Source organism: Psammomys obesus, unplaced genomic scaffold (assembly GCF_907164565.1).
Source record: "Psammomys obesus unplaced genomic scaffold, mPsaObe1.curated_primary_1811, whole genome shotgun sequence".
NCBI lineage: Eukaryota > Metazoa > Chordata > Mammalia > Rodentia > Muridae > Psammomys > Psammomys obesus.
Window position 1 is genome coordinate 8859272 of NW_026596100.1, and position 15763 is coordinate 8875034.

Genomic DNA, 15763 nt, shown 5'->3' on the forward strand with positions numbered 1-15763 from the left:
TGAACCACCCTTGCATGCCTGGGATGAAGTTTACTTGGTCATGGTGGATGATATCTTTGATGTGTTCTTGGATTCAGTTTGCAAGTATTTTATTGAGTATTTTTGCATCAATGTTCATAAGAGAGATAGGTCTGAAGTTCTCTTTTTTTGTTGGGTCTTTGTGTGGTTTAGGTATCAAGGTGACTGTCACTTCATATAATAAGTTTGGTAATGTTCCTTCTGTTTCTATTTTGTGGAATAGTTTGGAGAAAATTGGAGTTAGCACTTCTTTGAAGGTCTGGTAGAATTCTGCTTTGAATCCATCTGGCCCAGGGCTTTTTTTGGAAGGGAGACTTTTGATGACTCCTTCTATTTCCTTGGGGGATATAGGACTATTCTATCTTTCTACCTAATCTTGACTTAATTTTGGTAGATGGAATCTATCAAGAAAATTGTCCATTTCTTTTAGATTTTCAAATTTTGTGGCATATAGGCTTTTGTAGTACAACCTAATGATTGTTTGTATTTCCTCTGTGTCTGTAGTTATGTCCCCCTTTTCATTTCTGATTTTGCTGATTTGGATAGTTTCTCTCTGCCTTTTAGTTAGTTTGGCTAAAGGTTTTTCTGTCCTGTTGTTTTTCTCAAAGAACCAGCTCTTGGTTTCATTGATTCTTTGAATAGTTTTATTTGTTTCTAATTGATTGATTTCAGCCCTGAGTTTGATTATTTCCAACTGTCTGCTACTCTTGGGTGTATTTGCTTCTTTTTTCTCTAGGGCTTTCAGTTGGGCCATTAAGTTGCTTGTATGAGATATCACAAATTTCTTCTTGAAGGCACTTAGTGCTATGAATTTTTCTCTGAGCACTGCTTTCATTATGTCCCATAAATTAGGGTATGTTGTACCTTCATTTTCATTGAATTCTAGGAAGACTTTAATTTCTTTCTGTATTTCTTCCTTAACCCAGCTATCATTGAGCAGCATGTTGTTCAGTTTCCATGTGCTTGTAGGCTTTTTTTCTAATTCCATTGTTGTTGAGGTCCAGCATTAGTCCATGGTGATCAAATAGAATACAGGGGGTTATTTCAATGTTCTTGTATCTGTGGAGGCTTGCTTTGTGACCAGCTTTATGGTCTATTTTGGAGAAGGTTACATGAGGTGCTGAAAAGAAGGTATACTCTTTTGCATTTGTGTGGAAAGTGATGTAGACATGTATTAAGTCCATTTGATTTAGGACCTCTGTAAGTGCCTTTATTTTCTCATTAGGATTCTGTCTAGATGATCTGTCCCTTGATGAAAGTGGGGTATTGGGATCGATGTGTGATTTAAGTTTTAGTAATGTTTTGTTTATGAATGTAGGAGCTCTTGTATTTGGGGCATAGATGTTCAGAATTGTGATGTCCTCTTGGTGGATTTTTCCTTTGATGAGAATGTAGTGTCCCTCCTCATCTTTTTTGATTAATTGTGGTTGAAAGTGTATTTTATTAAATATTAGGATAGCTACCCCAGCTTGTTTTCTGAGTCCGTTTGCTTGAAAGATATTTTCCAGCCCTTTACTCTGAAATAGTGTTTATCTTTGTTGCAGAGGTGCATTTTTTGGATACAGCAGAATGTTGGATCCTGTTTCCCCACCCATTCTGTTAGTCTGTGTCTTTTTATTGGAGAGTTGAATCCATTGATGTTTAAGATAATAGTGACCAAAGAATCTTAGTTCCTTTTATATTGGAGTCGGTGGTCTTACTGTGTTTAATTGCATGTTTTCTTTTCATTTTTGTTTGGATATTGTCTGTATGATATGTTTTCTTGGGTGAAGTTGTTGTCATTGGATTGGAGTTTTCCTTCTAGTATCTTCTATAGGGTTGGTTTGCTGTGTAGATATTGCATAAATTTAGTTTTGTCATGGAATATTTTGTTTTCTCCATCTATGTTGATTGAAAGCTTTGCAGGGTATAGTAGTCTGGGTTGACATTTGTGTTCTCTTAGCGTCTGCATGACACCTGCCCACGCCCTTCTGGCTTTCATAGTTTCTGATGAGAAGTCCGTTGTGATTCTGATAGGTCCACCTTTATATGTTACTTGGCCTTTTTTCTCTTGTTGCTTTTAATATCTTTTCTTTGTTCTGTAGATTTAGTGTTTTGACTATGATGTGACATAATGTGTTTCTTTTCTGGTCTAGTCTATTTGGTGTTCTGTAGGCCTCTTGTATATTTATGGACATCTCTTTCTTTAAGTTGGGAAAATTTTCTTCTATGATTTTCTTGAAAATATTTTCTGGACCTTGGAGCCTGGAGTCTTCTTTTTCATCATTCCTATTATTCTTAGATTTCGTCTTTTCATGGCGTCCTTGATTTCTTGGATATTTTGTGTTTGGGACTTTCCTGATTTTACTTTTTCTTTGAGAGAAGTATCAATTTCTACGAATGTATCTTCAGCTCCAGAGATTGTCTCTTCCATCTCTTGTATTCTGTTGGTGATGCTTATCTTTGTGGTTCCTGATCTTTGCTCCAAGTTCTCCAGCTTAACGGTTTTCTCAATTTCTGTCTTCTTTACTGATAGATAATAGCGTTTTCTTTTTTCATGCCTTGCACCATTTCTTTCATCTGTTTGAAGGTGGATTCCTGTCTCTCTACAATGGTCTCTATTTTTTTGTTCATTTCCTCTCTATATGCCACTAATTTTATCTCTACTTGTGCCTCTATTTGTTTGGCCATATTTGCCTGTGTTTCTTTAAGAATTTTGTCCATTTCCTCTTTCTTTTCCTCCAATTGACTGGCCAAATCTTTGATACATTTGTTCATTTCCTCTTTAACTGTCTGAATTTGCATGGTTATTGCTCTGAGAGAATTGTTTGTTTCCTCTTTATGAGCTTCAACCCCTGGCCATTGGCTTACCTGATACCTTCCCTGTTTGTTTTTGGATTCTGCAGTTCAGACTGTTACTGTCTCTCTCTGGCGTCTGGGGAGTTCTTCAGGAAGCTGAGAGAGGTCCCCTGGCCTCAGTGTGTGCGTTGGTGGACTAGCTATACCTGTGGGAGAAAAGTACGCAGGCACAAAAGGGACAAATGCAGGCGTGTGTGTGTGTGTGTATTTGTGTGTGCGTATTTGTGTGTGCATGGAAGTGTGTCTTGAGGGACAGAGTGATAGAGAATGTTGGACCCTTGAGTGTGTGGGAGGGGCTCTGCATTGTATATGCAGCAGGCGCTAGTGATGGTCGTAGCACAATTTCTGGCATTAACTGCCTTAACTCCTCAATTGAACCCACAGAGCAGGGGTTTCAATGTCCCAAGTGACCCTCTGTTTCCCAAAGTGGGTATGTGGGTGGGAGGGATCCGATGCCTGGCTTCTGTTTTAGAAGAACCCTGGATCTGGTACTCTGCAGATACTCAAGGGCACACTCAATCTGAAGCAGGTCACTTTGGCAGGGATCAGGGTGTCAAGACTCTCTGCTCTCTGGTTTGGCCCTGCTTGTTATTATGCAGGAGGATTGATGTGCTCTGCCAGCTCAGTGCTGCTGCCGCTGCCAGGTTAGGAAGTCCCACTGCAGCTGGAGACTGAGATGCCAGTCCAGATGTCTTCTGGGAAGTCCTGGGGGCCCTCCACTGTGCTCTCTAAGCCTGGGAGGCCCAGCGCCTGGTGTGCTTAGCTTGTATGGCAGGTCTGCTTTGCTTTGGTGGGTATATAGCATATTATCTGTCACTGATGGTTTGGGTGGGCTGTGCAGTCAGTGGCTGAGCAACCCTGCGGGGCCAGTATGGTGGTTAGCAGACCGGGACCCTGGGATGATTGTGCCTCAGTGCAGAGGCCTCAATGTCCCAAGTGACCCTCTGTTTCCCACAGTGGGTATGTGGGTGGGATGGATCCGATTCATGGCTTCTATTTTAGAAGGGGCATGGATCTGGGGCTCTGCATACTCACTCTGAAGCAGGTCACTTTGGCAGGGATCAGGGTGTCAAGGCTCTCTGCTCTCTGGTTTGGCCCTGGTTGGTCTTAAGCTGGAGGGCTGATATGCCCTGCCAGCTCAGTGCTGCCGCCGCCAGGTTAGGAAGTTCCACTGTAACTGGAGACTGGGTTGCTAGTCCAGATGCTTTCTGGGAAGTCCTGGGGTCTCTTCACTGTGCTCTCCAAGCTTGGGAAGCCCAGCGCCTGGTGTGCCTAGCTTGTATGGCGTTTCTGTCTGGTTTTGGTGAGTATATAGCATATTATCTGTCACTGAGGGATTGGGCGGGCTGTACCGTCAGTGGCTGAGTGATCCTGTGGAGCCAGTTTGGTAGCTGGCAGACTTGGGCCCTGGGAGGAAGGTGCCGCCATGCCCATCTGGGAATCAGAGACCAATACTGCTGGCAGTTGTCGCTAAGGGGCTAGGAGCTTCGCCTCAGCTGCTGCAGACCCCAGGCAGTTAGGTCTGCACAGAGAAAGATGAGTCCACTCTGCCGAGGAGGAGGTTTGTCCCAGAAAGGGGAGTGCCGGGAGATCAAAGGATCAGGATCATTTCTCTCATTCCCCAAACAAGTCCCTGGCTGACCCTAAGACCAAAGTTCTCACCTCATGCGATGTTCCCTGTCCTTTAGAAAGCCTCACTGTTTTTTTTCCTGGCTTCAGAAGTCCTTCCACTCACCGTTCAGCTCTTACACAGGTCAGAAACTGTGCGTGTTAGTCGCCATCTTGGGTCTGCCTTGTAGGTGAAGTCTTAATAGCAAATGTTATGTTTTACTAGAATATTTTTTTTGGGGGGGGTACTGATTTTTTTTTTCACTTTAAGATTTCACAAGACTATGAATACACTCCAGATGAGTGTAGTTTTTATTCTTACACACACACACACACACACACACACACACACACACACACACACACAGTTTCCCTGAAATTGTTTTCCATCTTTATTTTGTATAAAATAAAATATGAAGTTTGGTTAGCAAATGTGGCTCTCTTAATAAGGAAGCATGCCATGGATTAGAAGCTAATAAAGATGGGCTATTAATTACACTGACTTCTAGCAGCATCTTACTTAAATTTTGTGATCTCTATTGTAGAAAATATCTGGGTTAATAGAATGTGGTGGCACACTCTTGCACTCTCAACTCGGATGTAGAGGCAGGATGATTTGGAGGTCCAAGCTTATCCCTAGCTGCATACAAACAACCAAAAAATAAAAAAAAAAAAATGCAGCATACTTTTTAGAGCCCCCCAACCTCACAAAAAAACTTTTTCTATCCTACTGAAAATTTAAGCTCAAAAAAATTGAACAAAAATATATAGATAACAAAATAATTTTAGAGTTTTACATTGTTCCAACATGAATTTTTTTAAGACAGACTCAGAATGAAATTTATCTTGGATTTTTTAGCTTTGGGTCATAGCCTACAAATATCCAGAAGAATAAAAGAAGCTTTCCCCATCTATGTAGTTGTATCATAACACAAAGCTCTGCTTACCACATTATACACAATTGCCTGATGGAAACAGAGCATAAACAAAACTGTAGAAAATGAAATTCTCTATCCCTCAGAATTAACTATCAGGACGAATGGTTATTAGTAATAAATGTTAGTAAGAGAAATAACTTAGACATTATTTCCTTGAAAAGCTCAACTTTAACCTTTACTAAGGATAATTAAAGATTCCTTTTTTTTCTAGTAGAAATGTTAGTGGTATGTTTTTCTTTATACCGGATATTTGTTGCTTTAATACTCCTTAAACTCTTGCCTTTGGAGAAATATACCTAAATCACACACAGAAGGTAGAGTCATACTGATGCCAGAACTTGTTAAAGACATTGCAAGAATAAAATGATAGGCCTAACTACCATGACCACATCCATAATAAGTCCAAGAAATTTTAGGAAAGAAAAAAAAAGTATGAAAATGATGATACATAATAAACTGTATATTTTATCTTGGAAAAGAAAATTTGGTTTAACATTTAAAAATGCAGCAATAGAAATTAGAGCATTACTGTCAATAACAAAATCATATTAGTAATTCATTAAAAGTACAGTAAATGGGCAAACTATGGCCATTTTTAAAAAAAAAATTAGAAAACTGAGAATAAAAGGATTCTTTTCCTGGACAATAAAACTGGACAAACTATGATATAGATTCTTGTTTAGAAAGACCAACTATAAAACGAAGAATATAAAACATTTGTCATCTTGGTAAATAACAGGTGCAAAAATGTTCTAACTAGTAGCTATCTTATGGTACAACATATAATTCTTTTTCCCTGAGGTGAGAAAACAGATGCCATTTTCTAATCACACAGAATCTTTCCTTCTTCCAGAGATAAGAGAAAAAAGTGTTCTTGCAGTTTGAGACACAGGCAGGGTCTTGTCCATGGCAAAACACCACAGCATATTTCTAAAAACTTTTTTCAGCTAAGGAAAATTGTTTCTTTTCTCTCCAGTGTTCTTCTGTCTTTTCTTTCTTTCTTTTCCTTTTGCCCTCTTCTTTTTTTTCCTAATTAAGACAGTAAAAAATAAAGACATATGGTATGTAAAGGCTTTAGTTAAATAATAGATTTGGAGCAGTGCACTAGGAAAAAAAATCTGAGGAAATGACAGAAATATTTGTTCTCCACATATGGAATACACTGGAGTTCTAAAGATAAGCACACACACACACACACACACACACACACACACACACACACACTCATACACACACATTAGGAAATTAGGGGTGAATGCCAAGCTTCTCTATATATGGCAGTTATAGGCAAGCAAAAGAGAAAGATGAGTGTCAGATTTGCCTTCTAGATTATAGTCAACAATGAAGAAATAACCATCAATCCATAGAGGTATAAATTCTGATGAATAAATCAGTCAGGAAAGAGCTATGTGCCTTTAAGTGCATCCCATATAGGTTTTGTAAATCATCCTGTAAGTATGCGCTGCACATCCTGGCTTTCTATCAAAGACAACATAATAAGTATTTGAATGAGTTTATTTTGATAGAAACTGATATGCTTTCTCAGCCAGTTGTTTGAAACTACCGTCTCCAATGATAAGTGATCCCAGCATTGCATGACTTCATGACATGGCGAGGATGGTATGACTTAAAAGAAAAAACAGTCCACTCATAGAAAGTTAAATATAGATTTATTTCCAATACATTCTACAATACCTGGATAGCTTTCCCAACTTTTAACACTAGCAAAAAAGTGTCTGAGAACTAAATAGTTAGAAACAAGTGTAGATGATGCCTCTCCTGAAGGTTAGATTGCATTCTGTATAGAACACGAATTAAACAAAATTAAAGTGGCTATAAAAGTAGCTATTAGATAAAAATTAAGGATCCTAAATATAGTATTGATTTTACTTAATTACCACAATTGAATAGGGACATTTAGTCAGATATAAATACCATGTAATAAAAGCAGAATCTGTGGGTTAGACACGTGAACAGTCTGTATTATCTTCAAAGTTTTATAGCAACTTTAAAAGGAAAATTTATTTAACAAATAAAGTTGACCTTTTGCAACAAAACTAGAGCAGAAAGAAAACAAGAACACTAATTTAGTTGATGCTTAAACGTGACAAATTAGAAACCTCAGGGACAAATACTGATTACATTTGCTGTCACATAGTTTTAATGCTTAGATGTGTTAAATTGCTGATGTTCTCTTTCCAGAAATTGTTCCTGCTGTCTCTTTTCAGTCACTACAAAGCTTAGTATGTTCAGGCTCAGCTCAGCACTCTGATGAATGACCCGAGGAAGTCCCTCAGTGGAACGGGAGACTGGCAGCTCTAGAGCCAGTGTAACTTCCATACATGGCCCACTCTTAGGAAAGCAACCCTGGGAAGTCTAGCTTTGTGCCCTGCTCCATTGCTTTCCTTCCTTCCTTCCTTCTTTATTTTGGTAGTAATTGAATTTTCCTTATTTTTTTTTTCTGGGAATTTTATATTTGTACTCCATCTCACTCATTTTCTAGTCCTTCCATATCTGTCCCCCATCTTTGTGTCTTCCCCACACAAATAAATGTAAAATAAAACTAAGAAGTTTTAAAAAATGGTGCTGAAGAGCTTACCCACCAGTTATGAACACAGGCTGCTCTTGCAGATGTCCTGATTTAAATTCCTAGCAACCACATGGTGGCTCATAACCATCTATAATGGGATCTGAGGATCTCTTCTTATTTGCAGGCATACATACAGAGAAAGCACTCATACATGAAGCATGTAAATAAATTTTAAAAATAATAAAAACAAAACAATAACAAAATTAAATCCAGTTTTGTTATCTATATACCCATTGGAGTATGGTTAAACTCTCAGTGGCCTGCCCCTTAAACAGAACTGAGTCCTTCTCCTCCCGTGCCCTCGCCAGAAGTCATGAATTGTGAAGAGTTACACTTCAGCATCTCCATCACACCTGTTAAGAGTTCTTTTCAGTGTCTGCCTTTCTAGTGTTACTTTAGGGAGCGTTGGAGGTGTCACAGAGCCTTCCACATCCCTGGCTCTCAACTATGCATCAGCAATCATTAAGATCACATCAAAAACAGCCTCCTTGCTCTTCAAAATCAAGGAGAACATGGATCATGGGCCTCTGCATAATCTCCCCACAGACCACTAACATACACCCCAGCCAAAGTAGGACCATGGACATGACTTTTGGCAGTAGCACAGTCGGCCTTCAGGTGGCAGTGCAGGCCACTCAGATTAGAATGGTCTCAAAGGGCAGCATGACTCATGGATATCAACATGGCTTCAGGCTGCAGCACAGATTACGGACATATGCATGGCCTTCTGTGTCAATATGGGTCATAGACATCAACAGGGCTTGCCTTGGGCTGGTTTTATTCCTGACTCACTCAGTTGCTTTTCTAGTGGTACCAGGATGGTTCCAAGTTGGTTTTGATTCTTTCAGTTAAACATCTAACGTATACATTCTTTGTTGCATGTTAAGAGCATTGTTAGTTACTAAAGAAACAATCAAAGTGTTTTCCAAATGGCCTGTAGGGTTTTCCATCAGTATTACTTGAGAACATTAAAAGGGGAAAGACTGGAGCTTGGCCACCTTCTCTCTGTCTTTCTATGAGGCAATAAGGCATAAGCAGAAGAGGGGGAAAGTTATCTCACAGATGGAAAGCAGTCTCCCAAGCAGGGTCACTTGAGTCCAGGGGTGTTTAGAGCCATGCAAGAACAAACACAACAGCTCTAGAACTCATGGAATGCAGCCCATTGGTTAGCAGACCCATGATCGGAGTCTCAGAGAGGCATAACCCCAAAGATTACAAGTCCTGAGAACTTTAGCTTTGCTTGTTGCCCTTGTGGCCACCACATCCCTCATAACATATGAGATGTGCAAAATCTCTAAAGGGACTTCCAGAATATCACTGGGCAGTATCACTGGCATTCACAATAACAATGCTTGATCTCTTTCAAGCGTTGCTGCTGGAGCAAATTAATGATTCAACCACCACCCTTGAAAAGTATAGATTGGCAGTGATGACCACTAACCTTAGAATTTGGAAAAAAAATGGATTGTTTAGCAAGGTTAAGCAAAGATTTTTTTGTTGTTGATGTTATTGGCTCTGACATAGAAAATCTTAGGAAAAATAGATTGTTTAGCATGGTCAGGTATAGATGCTTTTGGTTCTGATGCAGAAAATCTTAGAGAACAATTTGAAGTTAAGAAAAAGTACCCTAGGGAAGATGTTTAATTCTCATTCAGAATGGCAAACAGGATAGACATCAGAAGTGCTAGAAGAGAGAGAACAGGATGGGAGCATAACACAGATGTCCTCAGAATGCCTCCACCCAACCGGGGATAGAAACAGATGCAGAGACTCATGGGCAAACTTTGGTCAGAAGGCAGGGAGTCTTACAGAAGAAGGGGGCAGGGATAGAAGGACATGGAGCTGTCAGGAGCTCCACAAGGATTCCAACAAAGCCAAAATTTCTGGGCCCAGGAGTCCTGAAGAGACTGATGCACCAACAAAGGACCATGGATGGAGAGTACCTAGACCTCCAGCTGAGATGAAGCCTATAGGCAGCTCAGTCTCCATTTGGGTTAGTAAATAAGGGAATCAGGAATTATCTCTGACATGGAAGCTGTTGCCTGTTATTTGATCACTAACCCCTGGGGTGGCAGCTTTGCAAGTCCGCAGAGGAAGAGGATTCAGACAGTCCTGATGAGACTAGATAGGGAGGGAGAGTGGGACCCGGAGGAGATGAAGGAGTGAGGGAGTGGGGTACAATAGGGATATAAAGTGAATAAACTGATAAGAATAACAATAAGAAAAAATAAAAGAATAACAGAAATTATTATCAGTAATTATATGGACGTTCTGGGATTGGTGGACAAAGACAATAGCCAAGGCAGCACTGGTTGACATGACTCTTTGAAGCTGAGCCGGTGATTTGGGATCATAATTAATTTCTCTAAACTTGTTTTTCCCTCATCTTCCAGATAGGATTCAATAAAAAGTATTAATGAGTAGATTTAAAGTATAATGGCTGAGTTTTTATAAAAAGTTTAGGCTTGTGATTCTTTTAAGACTTTTGTAAGATTATCTCTTAAGATAATTGATTCATTCCAAAACAATCCTGTACAACAACAGATCATCTGGGGACATCTCCATCCCTGATCTCAAGCTGTACTACAGAGCAATAGTAATAAAAACTGCATGGGACTGGCAAAGAAATAGAATAGTGGATCAATGGAACCGAATAGAAGACCCAAAATTAAAACCACATACCTATAGATATTTGATTTTTGACAAAGAAGCCAAAAACATTCAGTGGAAAAAAGACAGCATCTTCAACAAATGCTGCTGGTCCAACTGGATGTCTACATGCAGAAAAATGAAAATAGATCCATACTTATCACCCTGCACAAAACTAAAGTCCAAGTGGATCAAAGATCTCAACATAAAACCAGACATATTAAATCAGTTAGAAGAAAAAGTGGGTAAGACATTGGAACTCATTGGCACAGGAGACAACTTCCTGAACAGAACACCAACAGCACAGGCTCTAAGAGCAAAAATCGATAAATGGGACCTCATGAAGCTGAAAAGCTTCTGTAAAGCAAAGGACATAGTTATCAAAATAAAACGACAGCCTACAGACTGGGAAAGGATCTTCACCAACCCTGTATCTGACAAAGAGCTGGTATCCAGAATATATAAAGAGCTAAAGAAGTTAAAAGGCAACAAATCAAGCAATCCAATTAAAAAATGAGGTACAGAGCTAAACAGAGAATTCTCAGTAGAGGAATACAGAACGGCAGAGAAACATTTAAAGAAATGCTCAATGTCCTTAGTCATCAGAGAGATGCAAATCAAAACGACCCTGAGATTTCACCTGACAACCATCAGAATGGCTAAGATCAGAAATTCAAGTGACAGCACATGCTGGAGAGGTTATGGAGAAAGGGGAACCTTCCTTCACTGCTGGTGGGAAAGTAAACTTGTACAACCACTCTGGAAATCAATCTGGCGCTTTCTCAGACAATTAGGAATATTGCTTCCTCAAGATCCAGTTATACCACTTCTAGGCATATTCCCAAAATTTACTCAAGTATACAACAAGGACATTTGCTCAACCATGTTTGTAGCAGCTTTATTCGTAATAGCCAGAACCTGGAATCAACCCAGATGTCCCTCAGTTGAGGAATGGATACAGAAATTGTGGTACTTTTACACAATGGAATATTACTCAGCAATTAAAAACAAGAAAATCATGAAATTTGCAGGCAAATGGTGGGAACTAGAAATGATCATCCTGAGTGAGGTATCCCAAAAGCAGAAAGACACACATGGCATATATTCCCTTATATAGACCCATAAGTTAGGATAATCATACTGAAATCTATACACCTAAAGAAGATAAACAAGAAAGAGAACCCAGGGTACGATGATCAATCCTCACTTAGAAAGACAAATGGGATGGTCATTGAATGTAGGAGCAAAGAAGTAACAGGACAGTAGCTTACCACAGAGGGCCTCTGAAAGACTCTACCTAGCAGTGTATCAAAGCAGATATTAAGACTCATAACCAAACCTTTGGCAGAGTGCAGGGAATCAAAAAAAGGGAGGGGGAGTTAGTATGACTTGGAGAGGACAGGATTTCCACAAGAACCAAAAATATCTTTGCTCAGGGGTCTTTTATGAGATTGTTTCTCCAAACAAGGACCATGTATGGATGCAGCCTTGAACCTCTGCTCAGATGTAGCCCATGGTAGCTCAGTATCTAAGTGGGTACCCTAATAGAGAGAACAGGGACTGTTTCTGACATGAACTTGATGGCGGGTCCTTTGAATCCCCCCACCCCCCCAGGAAGGAGCATCCCTGCTAGGCCACAGAGGAGGACTTTGCAGCCAGTCCTGAAGACACCTGATAAAACAGTATCAGATGGAAGGGGAGGAGGTTTTCCCCTATCAGTGGACTTGGAAAGGGGCAGGGAGGAGATGAGGGTGGGAGGGTAGGATTGGGAGGGAAAGAGGGAGTGGGATACAGCAAGGATACAAAGTTAACAAACTGTAACTAATATTAAAAAAATAAAAATTAAAAAAAAGAAAAAAAAGATAATTGATTCATTCTCTGTAACCACAAACTGAAGCCTGGCAGTAAAAAGAAAGCTAGCTGAGAAATTAATTATATTGCTTGCTTTACCTTGTTAATTTATAACAAGTTGTTAAGTTACAAGTGTATATGGGTTCTTGGGAATAATTTGTTTTTCATATTTGTTTTTCATAATACGTAGACTATTTGATCAGGTGAGGACATAGGGGAACATGGAACATGTTTTTCTTACTTGTACTCATTGTAATTGTTCACTTAAAAAATAGAATGTAACCACATTGTGATTTTTGTGCTGCTTGGAAGATTTTGCAGGGATGTATAAGATGGGGAAAAAGAATAAAAGAGTGGTTTGGATCTAGCTCTTCAGAATTTGTTTCATCCACCAAGAAGTATATATATATGTATATATGTGTGTGTGTGTGTGTGTGTGTGTGTGTGTGTGTGTATGTGTGTGTGTGTGTGTGTGTGTGTAAGGTAGTATGGAATTCATTCTTCAGAGTTTGTTCCATCTACCAAGATGTGTGTCTGTGTATATGTATGTATGTAAGGATGGGTCTGAGCTTGCTCTCTGGAGTTTGCTCCATCCACCCAATATGTGAATGTGCATGCATATATGTACATTTGTACTTATGTATGTATAAAGTAGAAGCCTGTAAGAGAAGCTAAAAAAAAGAGAAGAGAAGTTAAAAAAAAAAAAGGAACCTTGTTGGAACCTACTTCTTGGGGTCTGTCTTACTTCATCATTAAGTGTAAGTATGTGTGCGTGTGTATGTGTGTGTGGTCTTTTTCTCCTTCTTTCTTTTCTTATATGCTTTGCCATTACCAATGGAAACTCCAGGATAGAGCTAACAGCCTAACCCATGCTTACCATAATAGGTGTAAGCCCATGCCAGGAAGCTATCAGCACTGGCTGATGTCAGCAATTTAATTCTGGCCCTTCAGTTTGCCAACATCAGTGGAAGCCTTAATTACTATCAGTTCCTGCCTGCAAAAGCTGTTCTCAGAAAAAGTCTGCCCCAGGACTCTAGGCAGGGCCTTGAGTTTCTGTGCTGGAGGCAAGGGTACACAGTCTACGGCTGGGCATTTACAGCACACGTCTGTGCGGAGTAGCAAGAGAGAAGTCACAGGTACGATCTGTGCCTCACTCCACTATAGCTGCACATGAGTGGGTATGCAATCTTACTACACTGCCTATCCAAGGATGGCGCTGATGATTTTTCTGGGTGTGTGTGTCAATTGGAAGCTGACTACAAATCTGACATGTGTCCTCAGTTTTCTGATGGGTTCATAAAGACATTAATTTTCCATTTCTTTACCCTTTTTTATGGCGAGGACAGCAGTGATAACTTCCTGGTTCTTTACTGTTGAAAATGAAAGAAAAATTTCCAATTGAAAAGAATTTTTAATAGATTTTTTTATTGGGACCATATTTTTCTGGTAATATTAAGCACAAATGATGCAAAAATGTACGAAACAAGAACAAATTGTGGACCTTAATATGAAATAGTCAATAATAATGCATATATTTAATTAATCTTTATGCATACAACAACAGATATGAGAAATAATAAACTCTGGAGACTAAGGAGATGGCCAGCCTCTCCTCTATGGCCCGCCTCAGTTACTCCAGTGAATATTGAAGCTGGTCTTTGACACAGAGAAGGTTCAAGGACTACTCCAGAGAGACTTTCATCATTAACCTTGGGACTCAACACATACTTGAACTTTGATTCCTACTATTTCCACCTACCACATGTTGAGATTATTATTTCTGCCATCAGACATGAGTTTTAGATCAGGCACATGCTTATGGGTTATATGCAATGATTAAATAAGATTTTAAAGCTCTGTTTTAAATTTGTATTTTTAATATAATTTTGATAGGCCAATAATTATATGGAATTATGGGTTGCTATATGATGTTTTGATGAAGGTATATGTGACATGAGTAACATTTCCCTTATGTTTACTATTTCTTCTGTGAGCATTTTAAGATTATAGCAACATTTGATGAAGGTATGAACAGACTAGGGAACTGTTGTTGGAAATTAACGTATAGACTTTGCAGGGATATGAGATAGATCTGATACAGTTTATCTCAAGTTATCAAAGGAAAAGAGTTTTTTTTTTCTTTTCCAGAGAAAGTGAAATATTTTCCAGAGAAAGTGCAATTGGTCCATGTAAATTATGGAATGAAATAAATTGGGTCACATTATACTAGGTAGTGAAAGGGTTTGACTGAATGTTTTTGTCATGAACAAGGATTTGTATTTAAGTTTAATTTTATTTTTTTGGCTTAAAATTACTCAAAGGAAAATGCTGAAAGGTATAGGTTTGCGAATCACTTTAGACATATAATAGATTAGTCTAATGAGTACATTTCCAAAGCAATGACCTCAAGTTTCGGTGGGAGTTGTTTAAGTACGTATATTCAACTGAAGTATGACATTTCAACAAACAATACTTTGTTATCTTAAAAGCACAGAACGTTTGTTATTTTTAATAATATCTAGCAGCCTTGATTTGTTTTCTGGCGGTGGTTTACAAGCAAGCTGACATGTCTTTGACTATAGTGATACCTATGAATGTATGGCTAAAAGAGGGCCCAATGTTCACAAAAGCCTGTTGCTAAACCCCTGGAAATGATTACTAAAAGGTTTAGTACATTCCTCCTGAAGAAATAGTGCCAAGTTAGAAGGTTTGGGGGGTAAGACAATCTGTTTTATTTGTATAGAATGTAAAGGACGTTTAACTGTTTGTATTTGTGAGCACAATATAAACTAATTATATTGTAGTGAATACACCTTAAGAAACACATTCTAGGTTTGAAAGAAAGAATATACATATCCAGTTCAGACTGACTGCTAAATTGATTCCTTTTTCTGCCTTTTGATCCTGAATCCAGGAGCAGAGAATAAAGCAGAAAGCCATGCAGAGAGAGAAATTTGCCAGAGAGATCAATTTGCCAATAAGAAAATACGCTTGGATGCTTCTTAAGAGAGGGCGAACGAGAACTCCTGCTATCTTGTGAGTGACAGGGGGTGAGAGCTACTGCATCACCCACTGCTCTGCCTGTGAGGAGGGCGATAACAAGGTAGGATAAATCCAACCTGGAGCCCGTCTGCACAGCTCACAGAGCCAGGCATGACTAAACAGCATAGTGAGCTGGCAGAGAAGCTACAGACCCTGACACTTGCTTCCTTTTGTTGGTTTTCTTTAAGTTTAAGTTGTCAGCTAAGCAAAGCCTTGTGCAAGGCAGTAC